The sequence below is a fragment of the Balaenoptera acutorostrata genome, chromosome 10 (assembly GCF_949987535.1).
Source record: "Balaenoptera acutorostrata chromosome 10, mBalAcu1.1, whole genome shotgun sequence".
Taxonomy (NCBI): Eukaryota; Metazoa; Chordata; class Mammalia; order Artiodactyla; family Balaenopteridae; genus Balaenoptera; species Balaenoptera acutorostrata.
In genome coordinates this window covers 74,288,618-74,302,975 of record NC_080073.1, presented here as the reverse complement: position 1 = coordinate 74,302,975, position 14,358 = coordinate 74,288,618, and the positions used below count along the sequence as shown (strand labels likewise).

Here is a 14,358-nt window from a genome sequence, read left to right as displayed (position 1 = left end):
GCATGGGGAGCAGAACTGGACCAGCTCTCAGATGGGTTATATTATGTTGCTTCCCCCAAGAGAAAGGGAGTCCTGAAAATTGGTTGAGCTTGTGGGGGGAATAAAGAGCAAAGAAGTGGCAAACCTTCTAATTTCATCGGTGAGTTCCAAAATGGAGGTGAGGGGAATGTGATTTAGTTGGAAGAACCTCAGCCTGGGAGTTGAGCGACCCGAGTTCTGTTCCCAGCTTTAAAACTCACTGTGTAATCTTGGGTGAATCATTTACTCACTGCTGGAGGACAGATTAATTCTTTTTCCTCATGTATTGCTTAGTAGGCACACAGCAGGAGTACTCACCTGCAGCAGAGGATGTCCTCGGGCTTATTTCCTTTCAGAGCCAACAGCCTAATCTTCACAGAGGAGTTCCCCTTAGCCATGTTCTGTAGAACTTTAGGCCACAGGTATAGGAAATTCTTCAGATTGGTGGGTGCTAGCCATCAGGGAACTTAAGAGTATGGTAGTTGCCTGAGCATGAGGTGCAATCTCAACTCTTTGACCAACTCCTCAAATTCAGGGATTGTGTTTTCTGAATCCCCACAGTCCCACAGTGTGTGGTAGCGTGCTGCATACTTTAGACGCCTGATTCACTGAATTGATGATGTGTGTTGTGTGGGTGGTTTGTGGGTCACATGGGAGTGGGGTCTAGGTCTACATTCAAACAGTCTGATTGTCGCTCTGCTGATGGACCACCCGCGTGAAGCTTAAACACAGGCTGTCTGATTTCAGAATCAAGCCATGTCGAGGAGCTCTGTGGTTTGTGATGGGGTTGATTTGAAGTGGGTCACTCTGTGCCTAAGTAGGCGACCCGAGGGAGGGGGCTCAGGAGCAGGTGGTAGGGAGAGGCAGAAGCTTCTTCTAGGCTTCCAAGTTACCGTAGGAGATGGGTACAGTAAGGAAGTCACTAGGATTGTGGCAGATCGTGATCGGTTTCCAGATTTGTCTCAGATGGGTCATAAGAGAGCTGATAAATTTCTCTTGTGTGGCCCATCTTGGGTACGAGATTCTCACAAAGGCATTGTTCCCTTGACCCAGCATGTAATGCAAACGTTACCCTGCCTGAGGGCCTCAGCTGAGAGGGAAGGCAAATGTGATTGTTGCTGGGGTTTGTTTTACGCTCTGTTATCAAAGCTAATAATATGACACTTTAAGGCTTTATGACTTGATTAGTGGCATCCGCCCTTGAAAGAGCTGGCTTAGGGCTGCTGTTAAAGGTTATGGGAGAGTAATTAAATGGTAGTTGTGATATGCAGGGGTGGTTTCTATTTACCGATGGCCTTGTGGGAGCCCTGCCAGTTACTGAACCCCCCGTGGTGAATTTTTCGAGAAAATGAGTTTGTTAGTTTGGGTGCTCTGCTGTTGACCCCAGACAACCCTCAGTTTTTTCTCTGCCTGTGGTTAATGCCCTTAATCTGCTGCCTGGGAGCCCTCTGTATCATCTAGTCCTTTGCTACTCAAAACATAGCCCCAGGACCAGTGGCATCAGGCATCACTCAGGAGCTTCTTAGAAATAAATGCAGAACCCATGGTTGCAGAATCAGGATCTGCATTAAGATCCTCAGGTGATCTGGGTGCCCTTTAAGTTTGAGAAGTGCTGGGCTAGCACATATGCCCCCTGAGGTTAGAGATTTGTGGCAGTGTGGTTTTTATCGTGTAGTGCAATAAACTGTTTAAACCCTAGTGCGGCGGTATGATTCCCATTCTGCGTCTTTAATTAGAGCCTGGACTTGTGTGTGTGTGTGTGTGTCCATTGTCACCTGTGGCATCAGAATAGGGTTGTGGTTTACAGTGCCCCCCACAGCTCGCCAAGTTCTTGGCACAGCTAGTCATTTCTTTGAATGCAAGTCTGGCATCCTAGAATGTGGGCGATGTGACCAAAACACCACTTTCTTCCTGTTACTCCCCTGCACAGGAGCCCATGGTGGCTCCTGCTGCCTGCTGTGTCATGGCCAGACCTCTCGCTGGGGCTCCCAGGCTTATCTGCCCCCTTTTCTACACCACTAGCACACTGGGCTGATCCTCCCCCAGCCTGGCTTTGAGTCCTTTGCTTGAAGTGTCTTTCCCACTGCTTTCCTGATGGTCAGTGATTCCTCTGTTCTCGGCCCTCCTGATTTGCTCTGCTGTACTGGACTGCTTACTGAGGCCTTGTGGTTACTTGTGGGCAGGTCTTAACCCCTCATTCAGATAACACACTTTTTTTTTCTTCTAGTTGTATTGGGATATAATTGACATACGGGCAGCATAATGATTTGACTTACATACATCATGAAATGATTACTGCAGTAAGTTTGGTGAACCTCCATCATCTCATATAGATAAAAAAAGAAAAAGAAAAAAATATGTATTCCTTGTGATGGGAACTCTTAGGATCCACGCTTTTAGATGGCAGGAAGACCCTTGTATGCCAGGAACTCCGGGCATCTGGCAGGTGCCTGATGAATGAACACCTGTGGATTGCTTGGTGCCAGCCATCAGGAGGCCGAGGATTTGGTGTGAGTTGGGTGAGGTGGGCGGCTGGCTTCAGTGATGGGGTAGGGGCTGGTGAGGGCTCCAAAAAGAAGCCCAGGGGAGAGTGAAAGGGACTCCACTGAGGGGAGGTGAAGGGAATTGGGCCATTCACTTCCAGTCCTTCCCTGATGGTACTGGAGGTGAAGGAGGAGTGCCAGCGTGTTTCTGGTTTATTGCAAACCTGTCCGTTCTCATTTTATGTGAATCTGGTGGTGAGAGAAGAGGGGCGAGGAGGGATGAGGAACAGGGGGTGGAGAAATTAGGAATCAGGCCGTTTGGGTGTTGTCCTGGTAAGGTTTGTGGTAGAGGCTATATTTACTTCTTACAGCGATGCTGGTAAGATCTTTTTCTATGTTTAGAAATAGTTTATGTAATATGAGAATATGTGTTCTTTAAAAAAAAAGAAACCCTGAAACTAGAATAGAATAAAATTTAAACAGACCAATTACCATAGAAGAAATTGAGAAACTTATCAAAGAGCTGTTCCTTGAAATAGTTTTAGGACCAGACGGTTTCACAGGTAAATTTTTTCAAATATTGAAGGTGCAGGTGATTCTAATGCTATTTAAATCGTTCTAGAGCAAAGAAATAAGGAAGGAGTAAATTCTTTTTATGAAGCTAGTGTAACAAAACGTGACAAAAGAGCAGTATGGGCACACACAAAACTACAAAGTGATCTTAGTTTTGAATATCGATGCAAAATCCTAATAACATAATTAGCAAATAGAATCCAGCAACCCATTGGAAGAACTCCATGGGCACGTGGGTTTCAGAACAGGAATGCAAGGATAGGTTAATTTTAGGATTCCTATTAATAAACTCCCCATATTAAAGGATCCAAGGAGAAAATAAGATGCTGAAAAGGTTTATGAAAAGTTAAGCATCTGTTTGTAATAAAAACTCATAATATAGGAAAAATTAGATACCTCCTCATCGTGAGAAAATATATCTTTATCAAGCTGGTAGCCAAATTTTGCTTAGTACTGAAATAGTGCATAGTTGATGCATTCCCATTAAAATCTTGATTAAGTACCATAATTATATAACCTTGTTTTGGAGGGATAAGCTGGTATAATTAGATAAGAGAAAGAAATAAGAGGTATAAAAACTAGAAGGAAGGGGGCCCAAACTAAAAAACAATAAGAGAATTCAGTAAGGTAGTTGAGTGCATAATTAATGCACAAAAATCAGTAACTCTTCCACATAAACAATATTCAACTAGAAAATATGATGGAAGAAAAAAAATTCCATTTACGTAAGCAACAAAAGAGAGAAAAAACTAGCTATAAGCTTAATAAAAAATATATTTATATGTTACTTCAATGCTACTAAGGGACATAAAAGGCTTAAACAGGAAGATAATATAACCCTGGCTAGAAGGAGTCAGTGTTACAAAAATCCTATACATTTAAGATGTGATCACAATAAAATTACCAATAGGATTATTTTGGTAGTAGAAGACTGATTCTGAATTCACATGGGAAAATTAGCATACCTGAAAATATAAAAAAGAAAAAGAGGAGGGGGTAGCTCTAACAGATATTAAATATTTTAAAAGCTATAGTGATTAGGATAACTTGGTACTGAATAGATTGAACAAATGATGAGACAGAATAGAGAACCCTGAAATAAATAGTGGTGTTGTGTGTGTGTGTGTGTGTGTGTGTGTGTATAATTTGTGATAAAGGCAGTATTTCAAATTTGTGGGGAAAGATAGTAACTTCATACCAATTCCCGCCTTGCGGGAAGTACATTAGGCAGGCTCCCTACTTTGTGCCTTAGATCAAATAAGTCTATCAAAGATAGATCAAAGATTCAAATGAAGAATGAAAGTATAGAAGTACTAGAAGAATTTTTCTACAGTCTCGGAAGAGAGAGACATTTCTAAGTTTGACACAAATCCCAGAAGACGTAAAATAAACTATTGATAAATTTGACAACATAGAAATGAGAACTTCTGTATGAGAAAAACAGCATCAACAAAGTCAAAAGATATGTGATACTCTGAGGAAAAAAATATTTGCAGCATATATGATAAAAGGAGCTAATTCTCTTAATATGCAAAGAGCTCTTAGAAATAAAGGAGCATTAACTTAATTGAAGAATGGGCAAAGGACAGGAAGAGGAATTCACAGGAAAAGAAGGGTAAATGAATCTTAAAAAGAAAAGATGCACAAACTCTTTTATAATAAAACATACAAATCAGAACTACAGTAAGATGGCACTTGTAACCTATTAGATTAGAAAAGATCAAAACTTTTGATAATAAACTGAGTTGGTGAGGGTGTAAAGAAAAGGTACTTTTGTACATTGCTGGTGAAAATAAATGGATACAACTGCTTTGGAAGGCGATTTGTGATTTTTATCTGAATTGTTAATGCCCATATCTTAGGGCCCGGTGGTTCTCTTCCTAGGTATCGGTTCTCTTCCTAGGGATCTGCTCTAGGGAAACATTCACGTACATGCACAGTGTTCATGGAACATTGTTCTCATAGTGGAAAATTAGAGACAACAATGTAACTCCATCAGTAGGATGGATAAATAAATATTCATTTATTTAGTAAGGGCAAAATAAAACAGACCGTTCAGACCATTAGTGGGTCAATAAATCAACTTAGTGGGTTGTGACACAGTGTGAAAAAAGGAATAGAAAATAACAGAGTGCATTGCACAGAGTGGGTAAATACTGGGTGAGATTTTTGTTTCAGTTTTGCATATTCACAAGTGCGAACTGGATCACATATTTCTTACTGTGGGACTCAGTCAACAAAGTTGGAAAAACACTGCCAGAGTAGTTGAAAGGAATATATTAGGTTGATACCTTATGATAAGAATAGATCTCAGAAATGCAATGTTGAGTAAAAAAAGCAAGCTGCAGAATGATATGTACAATGTGATGCCATTTTTGAAAAAGTATATTTTTGGTGGAATCATGTATTCGTACAAAACAGGCCTGAAATATGTGCACCAGGCTCATATCAGAGAAGCCGTCTGGGGACTGGAGTGGTATTGAGAGAGGCCTCAGCTTTAAATGACATCCTTTAATTTGTAAAAAGGAAAGCATGAGTGTTTTACTTGTATATTTAAGTGAGCAAAAAAATGTTTACACATTATATGGAAGGACTTTGCAAGGAATCCATTAAACCCAGGTGCTTTTCCCTTTGTTGATTTGCGTTTTTCCAGCTCATCTTCTTTTACTGATCAGTTTGTGTCTTTCCTTTAGCTTTAATTTCAGTATCTTATAAATTTGTATCAGCTTGTTAACTTTGTTTTTCAGCTATTAGTTTAAGATTGCATATAAAATTCCTTAAACAGTGTGTCAGTGGCTCATTTATTGGGTCTTTGTATGTCTTTTCTAACTTTTCCAGCTTATTCTTTTGGAATTAATTGGGCCTGTGGTTCAATAATCTCATATTTTTTCTAAGAGCCAACTTCGGCTTTCATTCTTTTCCCTGACATTTGCTCATATTCTTGTTTGTTAATTCTATTTTCACTCTTCCTTTTTCTCCTTCCTTTTTGCCTTCCACAAATTTCCTTCAACACAAGTATAGCAGTGCTTCTCAAATTTTAAGGTGCCCACGAATCACCTGGGACCTAGAGCCCCTGTTAAATGCGGATCCTGATCCAGCAGGCTGGGAGTGAGGCCCCAGATTCCACATTTCCAACCAGCTCCAGGTGGGGCTGATGTCTGAGGAGTGAGAAAGTGGAAACAGTGGCACCTGCTTCTCCTCTGACCTTAGGGCACCAAGTATCCAAGTGTCCAGTATCCAACCCACCAACTGTATAAACATGATGCTTCTAAGTATGTCCAAAAAAAAATTCATAGTGCTCTCCTTTAAAGCAGTGAAGGTGGGATGCCCTGACTCACCCAGTTACTTTCTCTGGCTTCATGAGTGACCAGCCACAGACTCACCCTGTGATCTGAAAGGACAGAAGAGAGTTTGTGGCTGCAGAATTTCTCAGGGCATATTTGGTTGGTTGAGCTGACTGCCTTCGCTCAGCATAGCTGTCTAGACTCTACTGATTTAGCTGACTTTTTAGGTACATTTGGATCGGTTGTTCTGAACCTTTTTGGTGGTCCATGGACCTTTGTGGGAATATGATGGAAACTATGTACTTCCCTTCCAGAAATATGCCACCCCCATTTATGCACACTGAAACCCCAATTTTTCTTTCACTTATATGGGCTTCAAGCATCCAGAAGCCTGTCTGTAAACCATAGGACCCCTTATTTAAATGGTGCTGCTAAGGGGAAGAATCCCAAGATGAGGAACACGATCCACAGCTCCCGTGCTCCCTGTGGTGGTGGGGGCCTGCTTGGCTGGATGCTGGTTCCCCTTGTTGTGGCCTGTTGAGCTGAGCGGGGGCAGACCCACCCAGACTCAGCCTGTATCGCCTTGTGGGAGGGCAGCCCACACGTTACTTCCTGCAGCTCAACCTTGCCCTCAGCTCGCAGAGTCACGTCTGGTCTGAGGAAGCGGAGACTCAGATCCCTTCCGGCCAGGATTCTGGGCTTAGACGCTGTTCTGGCTTTGACATGGCAGGGCCTCCTGCCTTGTTCCTGTGTCCTGTTTCCTTCTCTAAGTCTCAGTTCTTCTGAGAGGCTTCTGTGTTGGTTCCTGTTCTGCTGACATGCCTGATATCCAGGTCCTGTGCTGGGACCGAGACCCTGTCGTGGGCTTTGCTAGAGACAGCAAGGTGCGGTGGGAAGGCATCCGTCTGGATTCCAGCTCATCCACTTTCTGGCTGTGTGGCTGTGGTATATTACATAACCCGACTGGCCTCGGTTTCCTTACGTGGGTGACGGGAACTATAGAATCTACCTTTAAAGAGGACTTGGAAAGATAATTGTGTGCGGTGTCTGGTGCATAGTATGTGTTGCTAACCAGTAACTGACATGACTAGTCCTACTCCCGGGGGTTGGATCTGCTGGATCCAGCTAGCTGGGGCCTTGATAATCTTCAGAGATGTCCCGATGCCTGTGTTGCCGAGGCTTATCTGTTCCCCCCACCACTCCCCATCACAGGGCTTTGCCCACTTGTTGGGACAGTTCAAACCTCATCTTATGCTGTTCCCTTCCTCAAAGTCACTGTGAGGTCAAACTCTAGCTGGAGTTCCCCAGTATCTCCTTGGACAGGAGGCCTGCCCAACAGACCACAGCTCCTTTGTGTGTGCGTGGAATTGGGCTGGCTTGTCCATGCCCTACTGAACCCAAAAAGGAAATTACCGATCAATTTCACTTAAAAATACAGCTGCAAAAATCATCAGTGGAATAAATTAACAGACGAATGGCCTCACTACTTTGGGAAATATTTATTGTGTAACTCCCATCCACTAGTCATGGTACTTAGCACTGGTGATTCTTCTGTCCTGGGGCCGTGATGGAGTCATGAGGCCCGTGGGGGTTAGGGGGAGGGGTGGAGCAGACCTGTGGACATTTGATTGCGTTACCGTCCCTGTGATACATGTGGTAGTGGAGGGCGGGAGGACTGTGGGAGCCCAGAGGTGGGGAACTGGGAACTCTATTTCAAAAAAGTAAGGATTGGGAAGGCTTCACTGAGTAGGTGACGTTTGAATTGGTCCTTGGAGGTTGATATCTCCATATCCTTGTCTCTTAATTTTTTCAGATAAATTTTATAGTCACTTAACAGGGCCTTGCAAAATGAGCTTTGAAAAATTACCAAGCATAGCTCATCACAGGAATATATGCCTGGTTCAATACAAAGAGACTAATTTTAATAGAAATAAACCACAAAAATCAGAACACCCAATATTTAACATAGTGCCTAGAATATAATCGATACTCAACAAATATCTGATGAATGAATGAATTTAGTCTCAGTAGATGCAGAAATATACTGGAAATAATTGTATGTGCATTAGAAAGCATCGTAAAACTAAAAATAGGTGTGTTAGAGGATTTACTCCTAAATATGATAAAGAGCCTGCCTGTGTATAATGACATACCAAGCCTTTCATGGGTGCTGCAGGTACGGAATGGAGAAATTCTAGAAGCGTGCTCTGCAAAACAGGAACTAAACCAAAATGTCGCTTATCGCTACTCTTATTTAACATAGTTTAACAGATGCTTGTCATAACAATATAGGAACAAAAAGAAACTAGAGGGATTGGTATAGGGAAGGAAGAGATAAAAATATCACTGTTTGCAAGTGACACAATTTCTATTCAAAGAAAATTACAAAATCCTACATGGATGCTTTTGTTCAGAAGTTATAGTACTGGAGGGTCAGTATCCCAGGTTTTTGCCTCGATTTCATGCTCTGGCAGTTAAAATTCCAATGAAATGCTTCATAAAGCATGGGAAATGATCATAATAATAATCAGGAAAAATTGGTGGGCAAGCATACTAAAGGATGTTTTGGAAATCTTTTAGCAGTGGGCTCCTTTAAGCAAACTAGGCAGGTAAGCAGTAGTTATTAAAACTGTACAGCATTAGGATAAAACAGAAAAATGAGAGATGGATACAATAAAATAGATCTAAATAAATAGAAGCCTCTTCTATACGGCAGATTTGGAAAGGCAGAAAATAGTGAAAGAAATTATTTAAAGTAAATGGCTCTTGGGAAGAACTAGATCACAATATGAAGAAAATGAACTCAGACATGTGTCTTATATTTATAAATTCTAGATGTATTTAAAACTTAGTTTTAAAAACTCTTTAAAGGGCTTCCCTGGTGGCACAGTGGTTAAGAATCCACCTGCCAGATGTAGAGAATAGACTTGAGGAGACAGGGAGGGGGAAGGGTAAGCTGGGATGAAGTGAGAGTGTGGCATTGACATATAAATACTACCAAATGTAAAATACCTAGTGGGAAGCAGCCGCATAGCACAGGGAGATCAGCTAGGTGCTTTGTGACCACCTAGAAGGGTGGGGTAAGGAGGGTGGGAGGGAGGGAGGGAGATGCAAGAGGGACAAGATATAGGGATATATGTATATGTATAGCTGATTCACTTTGTTATAAAGCAGAAACTAACACACCATTGTAAAGCAATTATACTCCAATAAAGATATTAAAAAAAAAAAAGCTAAAAAACAACAAAGAAAAAGAATCCGTCTGCCAATGCAGGGGACACGGGTTCAAGCCCTGGTGCGGAAAGTTCCCACATGCCGTGGAGCAACTAAGCCCGTGCACCACAACTACTGAGCGCGCTCTAGAGCCCGTGAGCCACAACAACTGAGCCCGCGCGCCTAGAGCCTGTGCTCCGCAACGAGAAGCCAACGCAATGAGAAGTCCGCGCACCGCAACAGAGTAGACCCCGCTCGCCGCAACTAGAGAAAGCCCACGTGCGCAGTGGCGAGGACCCAACGCCAAAAAAATAAAAATAAAAACTCTTTAAAACTCAGAGAAAGTAGATGGAATATTTATCCTTGCTATGGAGAGCAAATGTGTTTGTGAAAATTCCATAAAAATGATCATTGATGAAATGGGATGTGTTCAACTATAAGGGCATAAAATCTATAAAGCAAAGATAATAACCATATACCCAGTCATTTCATGGTGGGCTTATGTGGCCTGGGGTTGGGGTAGTGCTCTCACAGTGACATGTTTACAGCTGGGGTGACTCAGTAAAGTGGATTTTTTCCCCCAAAATAACCCCATAGTAATTGTGATAAAGGGGACGGTATACAAGAGGGAAACAACTGTGATAAACTGATGGATGAGAACATGTTGTCAAAAGTATGCCCAGAACTGATCAGGATCTTTAAGGTAAATATTCAGGTTGTATTGGTAAAATAACCAAGACATGGGAACAGATCATTTCATATAAGGCCCAGTTGAGTGAGATGTAGAGAACAGTTCAATTTCCTAAACACGAAAGATATGTACTACTCTGAGGTAGTACTCCAGTTGGCCTATCATATTAGTGACAAATTGGTCAAATTTATAAAACCCACTGTTGAGGTCCGTGGGAAAGAAAACAGGGTACCACTGTCATTACTGAGACGGAGAGCATGGCGACTTTGGACTATAGTAGCAGTGACACTGTTTATACCTTTTGACCAGTATTTTTACTTCTGGGAATAAGTCACACAGAAGTAATCCCAAAGGGGCAGAACACCAACTTGTCCAAAGATGGGAAAAAATTGGAAATCATCCAATTGTAGGTAATCCAGGAAAGGTTAACTCTGTGACAACAATTTGGAGGAATACTTACCCACGTAGAGACTGGGGACTACAGTTTTGTGTATCCAGAACAGCATGGGGTAGCTCATCCGTGCTCATGGCAAGCTGGTAAAAATCTATACACACACATTGAAAAGAATCTGGAAAAGAGCAGAGTTTATTTGATGTGTTTTCGATCAGGTTCCCCGCCCTGCCCCCCCCCCACCACTGGTAATATTGTTAATGTATAACGCAGGTTTTTCAAAGAAGAAAGGAAGGGAGGAAATAATTCTGGTAGTAAAAAGGGGAAACGTGGGCAGCATATGATGGAAGACAGCCCTGGGCAGGGCGTCCACGTGGGCTGGATTTGAGTCACTGCGTTGCCATGTGGTTTGGGGCAAGTCACACATCTTCTCCAGCTTCCCTTGTCTTCACCCTAGAAGGAGGTAATGGTGACACCCACCAATGAGATCCCGGGAGTTCTTGCCTTCCAGGCAAACACTCTTTCATTAAACAGCTTTGCAGCGTGCTGGGGGCCCTGGCTGCAGTCCTTCGTTTTGTGCCCGTCTCCACTTCTAGGGCGGCAGTAGAGAGGGGGAGGCAGACAAACACACCCCAGAACTAGGCAGGCAACAGAACCGTTGCAAATAGCCCTGCGAAGGTACTGCAGCCCCCAGGAAAATTAAGCAAAGAAATAAGGGCTCCTTCTGTTTCAGAACTGGTGATGTGGCCCAAGGGGAAAAGACAGAGCCTTAAAAGAGAACATTCTGGTAAGCAGATTCAGATTTACCATGCTGTCGACCTTTTTTTTAGAAGACTCACTTGTGGACAGGGCAAGAAGGGAAGGAGGCCAGCCACTTATCTGGTGTGTTTGGGGCACTTTGGGGCCTAACTAATAAATTCTAGTGTCGAGCTCCTCTCCTTGGGAGCTGGGTGACCTTGAACTTGGTAACCTGAGCCCCGGATTCCTCATTGTGAAAAATGAGGATAACCTCTCCCGAGTTTGTTGTGAGAATGACTTAGGATGTTGTGCCTAAATGTTCTCTGTGCTTTCAGTGACTATTCGTCAAGGTTTTTCCTGGATGCATGCCAAAAATGGCACGACGCTGGATCCCGTAGGGAATACAGAGCCGTCTGAAGTATCATCCCTGCCTTTGGGGAGCTTGTATAGCCTGGGGGTCGGGGGGAGATTACATGAACCCCTACAAAAGTATGTCATGAGAAGGCAGCAAGGTCAGGGATGGTGTTTTTAGGATGAGGGAAATCGGGCCATTCAGCGTGAGGGATGAGGGACTAGTTAGTTAAGAGGCAGAGTGTGGGGATGCCCGAGAGAGAGGTGGTATTTGGTGAGAGAAGGTTCCAGAAGGCCTGAGATGGATTTAACAGCCCTATAGGATGTCCTGAACACATCTGGGGCTGTTACCTCGTGTGGGCCTTATAGCAACCTGTGAGGTGAGGGCGCTGAGGTTTGCAGGGACTGAGGGATCCGAGCTCCTTCCTGGGCTGACTGGGCCCAGGACAGAGTCCTCTTGCCCGCTGTCCTGCTCTTGCATCTGAACCACACACCCTCTCAAGAAGAGCAGTCCCAGGCACTTGTCCCTCTGAGTGAGGAGAGGGGCTGAGGAGAAGGGGATGCAGGGCAGGAGGTTTTTGAGGTGGAGAAGAAGGTGAAGGTCATGAAAGGGGTCTGACTGATTTTCGGGAGGCAGTGATAGGATGTGGGACCTGGAGTCAGTCCCAGCTTTACAACTGCCGTGACTGTGACCAAGTAAATCAAGCCTTCTGAGCCTCAGTTCCTCCCTCTGTAAAATGGGGCCATTCAGCTTACCTCCTGGGTGTGGGAGGACTAACTCATTTAGAGTTACGTGCAGAAAGTGTTTGGCACTTAGTAAGTCTTCCATACACGATAGCTGCCGTTATGATGATGATGATGATTGTTATTATTATTTTATTTCATTTTTTTGTAATTATGAAGGATTGGTGCCTCTTGGAAACGAATAGTTGGCTTTGATGCCTAGTGGGTCAGTAACTTTTTACTTCACATGGGCAGGCAGATGCTTCTCTCTCTCTGCCCCTATTTATTTTCAGTTTAAAGCAACTAACCTTTATTAAACACCTTCTATGTGTCAGACATTTTGTTCTGTAATTTTACATACATTATCTCATTTAAATCCTCCCAATAATTCTTTGAGGGGGGATTAATTATTCTTGTTTTTCAGATAAGGAAACAGAGGCTTATAGAGTCCACAGGAGGGGATCCAGACTCTGTCTCAATCTCTGAGCAAACATCCGATGGGCACTGGGTGCAGGGCCTGGTATCTTAGGGCCCTCGTGAGCCCAGTGCCCTGCCCCTTCCTAGTCAGTGAACTGGGACAAAGTGGGTGGGGGCAGGAGGTGTCCGTTATTGCTGCCTTTTCCCCTCCAAATTGTAACTTTGAGTCAAGGTATTTAACACCTCAGTGCTCACTCTTCTGTGGTTACGTGACAGTGATAGCAGCAATTAATTGGAAGGTGATTGTAAAGATTAAATAAGATAAAACCAAAAGCTCCAGAGCACAGCTGCAAGTGGTGGCCGCCGTCACCCGGTCTGCAGCCTCAGACTCTCTCCAGCCCCCTGGGAAAGGAGCCTATTTGCTGCCTTTAGCCTGGGGAATGGGTATATAACAGCCTTGACCAAATATGTAAATGCTTTAGGGACAACTCCAAATCTCTGTGTTTGTGCCCTTAGCAAGAGGAGTTTGCTGAGCGTTGCAAGTGTGAACTTATCTCCACTTTGGATGAATCCAAAGCAAACTTGGTGTGAGCGTTTCCTAGTACGAGAAAGCAGGCAGTCCTGAGGTCTTGACTTCTTGGGGCCTTGGGCTCTGTGGTTGCTTAGCTAGGACAGGAAGGAGGAGTTGGCAGGGAGAGCAGTTAGAGAGTGGGATCAAGAGGAGGGAGGAGAGTGGATTGCTGGGCTGGGAGGACAGGGAAATGAGGCTGGGTGGGGCCCCTGACTGACTAGAGGACCGTGGATCAGCCAGAGGCCTCCAGGCTGGGGGCAGGGGGGCCAGAGGTCAGGTGTTCTGAGAGCTGAGCTTCTTGGGGTTAGCCTTGGCTGTGGTATTCGGGACAGCTGGATTGGAGTGGAGGGTGGAAAGGAAAAGGGAGTCCCCTTAGGGGGATGGAAACCCATGATGCAGCCACAGAGAAATCCAGGAGGGAGAAGAGGTGCGCCTGTGCTCCTGTCATGGGGTGAAAAAGAGGGCCTGGGATGGACAGCCAGTTGGTGACTCCCTGGATGTGGAGGAGAGCAGGGGAGTCTAGGGGGAGCCCCAGTTTTAGGGCAACGACTGAGAGGAGCCCAGCAGAAGCAAGGTGGAAGGGAAAGATGCAGAGCTGATGTGGGACATGTTGAGTTTGAGAACCTGCGAGAATGGAAGGTGGAGGCGTCTGGTCAGAACAATGTCCTGGCTGAAGGTGGGCTCTGCGAGCACCCCAACACTCCCTTCATTGCGCATGTCCTCCACCGGGCTTGAGCTCCTTGGGACGGGGACCAGGCCTTAGGTGTCCCTCCTCACTGCAAGGTAAGTTGGCATTTGAGAGCCCAGCCCCAGAGTGCCCTAGAAGTGGATTTGAGTCCTGGCTCCACTTAATCAACCAGGTGACCTCAGCCTCAGTTTCCGCATCTGTCAGATGGAGCTATTAA

General features: G+C 44.3%; 1 protein-coding gene across 15 annotated transcripts in view; it reads left to right on the top strand.

The window, feature by feature from the left end:
- TRERF1 (transcriptional regulating factor 1) overlaps positions 1 to 14,358 on the top strand; it is a 200,189-nt gene that overhangs the window by 28,688 nt on the left and 157,143 nt on the right. Inside the window, exon 1 of one of the 15 annotated variants that reach the window (XM_057555071.1) lies at positions 14,217 to 14,236. The exons of the other annotated variants lie outside the window; for them this stretch is intronic. The gene's annotated coding sequence lies outside the window, so the exon portion shown is untranslated. Of the gene's footprint in view, positions 1 to 14,216; positions 14,237 to 14,358 lie in introns of those variants that run through there. 15 annotated transcript variants of the gene reach the window in all.